Source organism: Microcaecilia unicolor, unplaced genomic scaffold (genome assembly GCF_901765095.1).
Source record: "Microcaecilia unicolor unplaced genomic scaffold, aMicUni1.1, whole genome shotgun sequence".
Lineage (NCBI taxonomy): Eukaryota > Metazoa > Chordata > Amphibia > Gymnophiona > Siphonopidae > Microcaecilia > Microcaecilia unicolor.
In genome coordinates, this window is record NW_021963582.1 from 437,440 (window position 1) to 445,777 (window position 8,338).

The window sequence follows — 8,338 nt, forward strand, 5'->3', positions numbered from 1 at the left end:
CCCCCTGAGTTCGTCACCGCCGCTCCCCCCTCCACGGGACCCCCCTCCGCCTTAATGGCCGGTGCAGCGCCCCTCACCTGTGTGTGAAGGCGCTGCACGGGATGGAACAGCTGATAGGCGAGAGACGTCGGTGAAGGCAGAAGCGATCGCCGATCTGCTGTTCCATCCCGTGCAGCGCCTTCACACACAGGTGAGAGGCGCTGCACCGGCCATTAAGGCGGAGGGGGAGTCCGGTGGAGGGGGGGAGCAGCAGTGACGAAGTCAGGGGCGGGAGGCGGAGCAGTGGTGGGAGAACGAGAAGAGAGAGACAGGAAGGGAGGGGGGCCCAGCACTGCAAAAGTTTTGATTTTTTTGAGTTTTTATTTCATACAGGGAGAAGCGGGGAGCAGTGGCGACCTCAGGTGGGGGGGGGGGGCAAGGCCGTCCATACAGGACGCTCCTGATGAGTGCCTTTGCCCCCTCCCAATCCCTTTTTAATGTTTGTTTATATTTTATGCAGGGGAAAGCGGGGAGCCACGCGTTTGTGGGTTTTTTTTTGGTTTTGACGTTTGTGGCATGCACAGAGCAGCCAGCATAACGCTTGGCTGCTCTGCGCGTGCCTTGGGGGCCGATGACCGACGGGGTTTACACCAATTTAACGTATTTTTAATGCATGGTACTTTACAATACCATACCGAGCATTAAAGACTTGTTTTTTTGGTGCATTCTTTGTTCTTTAAAATTTGTTAAGGACTTTTACGTTTCACATTTTTTTAGGTTTGGTTGATGCATCTGGGCCAGAGTCCATCCACTTCAGGGTTTCAATATCCTGTAGGGTATCAATGTGCAGTGAGCCCCCTCTAGTGAGAAGAGGGCAGAACTGCACTGAGAAGCAACATCTCCCACTGCTAGGTACATACAGTAGGTAAGACTCTGTTCACTGATCTCTAAGCCAGACCTGGGAATTCTAGGTGTACAGGAGAAGTTTGAAGTTCTCCAGGGTTGGGCAGCTTAACAAAAAAGGAAACAATGTAGAAGTGTTCGCCAGAGGACTTTTTCATTCCTGAGCTGCTGTGGTGATGAATCTTACCTGAGCCGTAGTGTATTTAGAACAAACCAAGATGGCTTCCTGTTTGGTGGCAAGTGCTGCTGTGGCATTTTAGTGGTTTTGCAGGGAGGAGGGTGAAGAATCAGAGGGACAAGAGCAGAGCAAAGGAAGGGGGAGAGGGAGGTTGGCAGAGAGGCAGAGGAGACTGGGTAAACAAGGATTTCTCTCGTTTCTGAACTGGTTCTTCTCATCCCCCCAGACCCTGGTAACATTTCCATGAATGATGAGAAGACAGCTTGGTGATGGTCTCTCTACTCCATGTCTTTCAATGACGTATTATACCTTTGGAATGTAACGTTGTCTTATCAGAAAACCATGTTAGTTTTGTAAAAACTGAACTAAGGAGCTGAGAAGGGAAAAGACAAGGTAGTGAAGCTTCAGCCAACTGGGAACAGACGAGGCCCCTGAAGCAGAAAAACTTGTATTAGGAATGGGGAAGCAGACAAGGATCTCCTGTTTGTAACTTACCTCTGCCCTGAGTATGCTAATTTAATCAAATGCTAAGGGAAATTGACAAGAATGTATATGTTTATAACGCTCAGTTTCAAAATTATAGTGGACTTTTATTTAAAAGACAAACCGTATTTTTGGGATGTTCCCCTGTTTCTGTAATGTACTACAGCACTTAAGGGCTGATGCTGAAAGCCTCGCGGTAGGTTTCCAGCATTGACTTGCCTGGGGATTTGTAATATGGGGTGTTGCCACCGTTTGGGTTTCTGCCAGGTACTTGTGACCTGGCTTGGCCACTGTTTGGAAAAGAGGACACTGGGCTAGATGGACCATTGGTCTGACCCAGTATGGATACTCTTATGTTCTAGAAGTTATGTAATAAATATATACAGACACCTATGAGCCCAGAAAGCTGTAACTTGCTGAGTAATGGTCTGTGGTCTCTGTCTTTGCCTTGGTGTGAGGGGCATAAAGGATCCTTCAGGCGTCATTTCTGCTGACCGCAGCACATGGACTTCTGAGAGCTCCAGTGCAAAAGACATGTAACAAATGATCCTGCTTGTAAATTGCTCATCACTCAGTCTAATTCTGTGAGAGTCAGCACGGGGCAGGCAGCCTGAGGAAATGGGGTGTTGGTGCTGGGCATTGTTATCTTGTTTGTTTGGAAAAACCTTTCAATTACTTTTGACATTGGACAGTTCACTATTTTCCCTGCTTTTTATTGAAACAGCTGGTGAGGCACTAGAAAAGCCAGCGATGCAGAGAACCAGCTGCTAAATCATGTCCCTGTAAACAGAACAGGATCACTGCCTCATCTGAGGGGCACTTTAGTGCAGTGTGTGAGAAACAGGCTGTGTTTCCTTAGCAATTAAAATTTGCAGACAAATAACAGACCATAAGGACTGTCCCATGGGAAGGATGGACAGGGCAATAACTGATTAGAAAGTCCTACAAGAGAATTCAAGGTCCAACTCTATCTACATGTGACTCGGTTCTAATCCCAGCCCTGTCAAAGGCTCTGTATTACCTGCGTAAACTCTGCACCTGGACTACCTTTGCTGCAAACTGTTTATTTATTTGTTACATTTGTATCCCACATTTTCCCACATATTTGCAGTCTCAGCACCCTTCTCCACCACCGCCAACTCCAGGCTCCACCCATTCTGCCTCGCCTCACCCTATGTGTGGAATTAACTTTCTGTGGCCCAACACTGGGCCCCCTCCCTGCCCATCTTCAGGTCATTGCTCAAGGCCCACCTCTTCAATGTTGCCTTCGGCACCTAACCTTAGACTGCCCCAATTTGACTGCCACTACTTGATTGTCTGTACATTTGTCCATTAGATTGTAAGCTCTTCGAGCAGGGACTGTCCTTCTATGTTATATTGTACAGCGCTGCGTAACCCTAGTAGCGCTTTAGAAATGTCAAATAGTAGTAGCTCAATGTGGCTTACATAATACCATGAAGGCATTCGCCAATTCCGGTACGGGATTAGTACAAAATGTTGTATTGGGATAGGGAAGATAAGATTCAATCAAGTTGGTTAGGTTGCAGTAAAAGAGTTTGTCAATGTCCAGTACGATCTTTGATAGTGAAGTGTTGCAGGGTTGAATCACTTAAGTTGGGTCATTCGGATATGCCTTTCCGAATAGGTGGATCTTTAATAATTTTCTGAATTTTAGGTGGTTATAAGTTGTTTTCACCACTTGTGGCAATACGTTCCACAGGTGCGTGCTTATGTAAGAGACGTTGGACGCATGGGTTGTCTTGTATTTTAGTCCTTTGCAATTTGGGTAATGGAGATTCAGGTAAGACCGTGATAAATTGGTACTATTTCTGATTGGGAGATTGATTAGGTCAATCATGTAACCTGGGACTTCACCATAGATAATCTTATGGACTAAGGTGCAGATTTTGAAAGAGATGCGTTCTTTGATAGGAAGCCAGTGCAATTTTTCACGGAGTGGTGTGGCGCTTTGGAATCGTGTCTTACCAAATATCAATCTGGCTGCTGTGTTTTGTGCCATCTGGAGTTTCCTTGTGAGTTGTGCCTTACATCCCGCATAGATTCCATTGCAGTAATCAACGTGGCTTAATACCATTGATTGAATTAAATTACGGAAAACATCTCTTGGGAAGGATGGTTTTAAACGCTTGAGTTTCCACATTGAATGAAACTATGTTGTTTAACTGTACAAAGAGCTTGACTTGAGTTAGGCACCCATCTATTTAGCCCAACTGACTCTGCACCACCCATCTTGTCCCCATCTATATGCACTTGGCCCCTCAACTATACAGTAAGCCGTATTGTAGAAAAGCATTAATATCGTAGTAATTTTAATGTTCTAATTCTCTGCTTATTAGATTATGAGTGTAAATTGTTTCCTGCTCAGAATGATAGATATGCGGGTTACAAATATTTTACATAAATAAATAGATGTTTCCTTAGTATTATGCTGATATCGTATTATATGTCTGTTATATGTGTATATGTTTTGATACTGTTTCATGGTATTCCTATTATGTTTTTAATTTGCTGCTCTCAAATTTACCTTATTTAAGGGATCATTTTCAATGCACTTAGACACACAACGTACCATAGTACCTATGGTACTTTCTGTCTTAAGCCCGAGGTTCTTAACCCAGTCCTTGGGGCGTACCCAGCCACTCCGGGTTTTCAGGAAATCTCCATTGAATTCAATAGGGATATCCTGAAAACACCCACTGGCTGGTTGTGCCCCGAGTACTGGGTTGAAAACTTCTGCTCTAAGTGCTTTGAAAATGAGCCCCTTATTGTAGGGTTACCATTTTTTGTCCTCATAAAAAGAGGACACTTGCCCCGCCCCATTTCACGCCCTCACCCCGCCCCTTTCATGCCATCACCCCGCCCCTTTCACGCTATTGCCACGCCCCCGGTCGCCCCCTCTTCCCCCCATCACCTTCCCTCCCCCCTGTCACCTCCCCTCCCCTTACGCTACTATCCCTGGTGGTCTAGAGGTACCTCTTCGCTCGGGGCAGGAAAGAAAGAGCCCCCTCTTTCCTGCCCGGAGCGCTGCTGCTAGCTGCCCTGCTACATCCTGTGTGAGTCCGGCTCTCAGCATTTCAAAATGGTCGCCGAGAGTTGAAGCAACCTCGCAAGACGTCAACTCTCGGCGGCCATTTTGAAACGCCGAGAGCCGGCAGGGCAGCAGCGCTCCGGGCAGGAAAGAGGGGGCTCTTTCTTTCCTGCCCCGAAGACAAAGGGGTACCTCTAGACCACCAGGGATAGTAGCGTAAGGGGAGGGGAAGGGAGTCCCGCCTCCGCCCCCGCCAGCCAGCCCGTTTGTCCAGAAATCCGGACAAACGGGCAGGCTGGTCAAATCCGTCCGGACGCCCGGACATGTCCTCAAAAAGCTTAGCTGAAATTGGGTGGCGGGGCAGGTGGGGGGAAGAGGGGGTGGTGGTTGGGAGGCGAGGGTAGGGGAGGGCAGACTTGTACGGTCTGTACCAGAGCCGGTGATGGGAGGCGGGACTGGTGGTTGGGAGGCGGGAAATACTGCTGGGCAGACTTATATGGTCTGTGCCCTGAAAAGGACAGGTACAAATTCAAGGTAAGGTATACACATGAGTTCATCTGGTTGGGCAGACTGGATGGACCGTGCAGGTCTTTTTCTGCCGTCATCTTCTATGTTACTATGTTACTAATTGTATCTGATATTCTGGAATAACAATGTCATAACAAAACTCTGTAAACCACATTGAGCCCGCAAAGAGGTGGGATAATGTGGGATACAAATGCAATAAATAAACAAGGTTCAAGATTTGCCAATCCTTATGTCTGAGGCAAACTTGGATGTTGTTACTATCACAGAGACATGGTTCAATGATGCAAACATACTGGGCTATAATCTTCAGAGGAAGAAAAGGGAGGGCTGAAGGGGGGTGGAAGTGTGGCACTGTACACGAAAAACAATATTGATGTGGCTGAAATGCAAGGGAAGTGGTGAAAAGAGGACATGATGTAGATCGTCCTGGGAAGAGAAGATGGAACTGTATCTACAGACCTTTGGTCCCAGATGGAGAAGCTGGACAAAAATCTGTTCAAAGATACCCATAAGGTGGAAATGAAAGGGGAGGTACTGCTGTTTGGAGTTTTCAACTTGCCTGATGTGACTTGAGAGATGTTCCATCTGCAGAATCTGATGGATCATGGATGCCTTTCAAAGTGCCCTGCTCAGAGTGGAGGAGTGGCCTAGTGGTTAGAGTGGTGGACTTTGGTCCTGGGGAACTGGGTTCAATTCCCACTGCAAGCACATAAGTACATAAGTAATGCCATACTGGGAAAAGACCAAGGGTCCATTGAGCCCAGCATCCTGTCCACGACAGCGGCCAATCCAGGCCAAGGGCACAGGCAGCTCCTTGTGACTCTGGGCAAGTCACTTAACCCTCCATTGCCCCAGCTACAAATAAGTACCTAAGCCACATTGAGCCTGCCATGAGTGGGAAAGTACGGCGTACAAATAAAAAAAACAGTGATGAAACCCTTGAGGGAAGGGGTGATGCTGTATCTAATGCTCACAAATGGAAAAAAAATGTTTATATATTTTCAAAACCTATAGACTGCTTAATCTAAAATCCGTGGCTCTTTACAGTAAAAGCATATACAGTATAATTCAAGAACAATAACATGACCAAGACAAACAATCAGGTAGCCGTTAAAACATCAAACCTAGCAAAAAATTACAACAATAGCTCAATCAGTCAGCACGTTTTACTATAATCAAATTCATAATCCAGCAAGAACACCTGTCTTTTGGGTATCTCTAGTCATCACCATAAATTTGCTGAAACTCCGTTGTCTTCAGTTCCTTCTTAAATGTATTTAAGGTTGTTTGTAACGTCCAGGTGGGTGTCTACCTAGGCAACAGCGATAATCACACGATACGGTTTGATACAAGAGGTAAAGCAGAGTGCAGACACACAAACCCCAAAGGACTGGATTTCAAACCTGCTGACTTCAGTAGAATGGGAGAACACCTGAAAAAGCTGACAGCATGAGTAAACACAGGAGAAGTGGGAGAATAAGTACATAAGTAATGCCGCACTGGGAAAAGACCAAGGGTCCATCGAGCCCAGCATCCTGTCCACGACAGCAGCCAATCCAGGCCAAGGGCACCTGGCAAAAAACTTCCCAAATGTACAAACATTCTATACATGTTATTCCTGGAATTGTGGATTTTTTCCAAGTCCATTTAGTAGTGGTTTATGGACTTGTCCTTTAGGAAACCGTCCAACCCCTTTTTAAACTCTGCCAAGCTAACCGCCTTCACCACATTCTCTGGCAGCGAATTCCAGAGTTTAATTACGCGTTGGGTGAAGAAAGATTTTCTCTGAGAACAATTCTTTATGTAAAAAAAGGTTCACCAGATAAGTGGGTGAAAAAGAATGCAAGAAGAGGAACACAGACAAGATTACCAGGTAAAACTCAATGAAGCAAACAGGGAAAAAAAAACGGCTAGCAAAAGCACAGGTGGAAGAAAAAAAAAACGGTTAAAGATGTAAAGAGAGGTGACAAGACTCTTTTCAGATATGTTGGAGAAAGGAGGAAGGCTAGAAATGGAATTGTAAGTCTGAAAGATGCTGAGACCCGCTATGTGGAAAGTAATGAGGAAAAAGCGGATAAGCAAAAAACACATACTTCTGTGTTCACAAAGGAAAATCCTGGAAAAGGAAAACTGCTAGCTCAACTTCTGGAAGAGGTTAAAAATCTTCCTCTTCCCAAAGACTGCTTCATAACAATCCATCATGACTTCTACTTCCTAGTATTATGCATTATTTAGTTTCTTGCCTTAATCCAATGGTCTCTAATGTTTCTCAAACCTCACACTAACATTATCTGCTTTTGTCTCACCTAGAATGTAAACCATACTGAACCCTGGAAAGGGGATATTAGTGGTATACAAGAATTGAATCGAATCTATCAAGGATATATCTGGAATGTAGTGAACATTGCACCGCTCACGGAAGGAAATGTTAATTAACAACCCGAAAAGCTGAAGGTTGACAAAGTTGTGGGACTGCTTGGAATGCCCTCCCGCGGGAGGTGGTGGAAATGAAAGCGATAACGGAATTCAAACATGCGTGGGATAAGCATAAAGGAATCCTGTGCCGAAGGAATGGATCCTCAGGAGCTTAGTCAAGATCGGGAGGCGGGGCTGGTGGTTGGGAGGCGGGGATAGTGCTGGGCAGACTTATACGGTCTGTGCCAGAGCTGGTGGTGGGAGGCGGGGCTGGTGGTTGGGAGGCAGGGATAGTGCTGGACAGACTTGTATGGTCTGTGCCAGAGCCGGTGGTGGGCAGCGGGACTGGTGGTTGGGAGGCAGGGATAGTGCTGGACAGACTTGTACGGTCTGTGCCAGAGCCGGTGGTTGGGAGGCAGGGCTGATGGTTGGGAGGTGAGGATAGTGCTGGGCAGACTTATACGGTCTGTGCCAGAGCCGGTGGTTGGGAGGAGGGGCAGGTGGTTGGGAGGCGGGAATAGTGCTGGGCAGACTTACACGGTCTGTGCCCTGAAGAGCACAGGTACAAATCAAGGTAAGGTATACACAAAAAGTAACACATATGAGTTTATCTTGTTGGGCAGACTGGATGGACCGTGCAGGTCTTTCTCTGCCGTCATCTACTATGTTACATCCCAGAATGTTGAGGGAACTCAGAAATCCTGCCAGGAACTCTTAAAGATTTAGTTAATAGGTCTTTGGAGTCAGGAGAGGTTCCACAGGATTGGAGATGAGCTGATGTGGTCCATCTTCACAAAAATGGA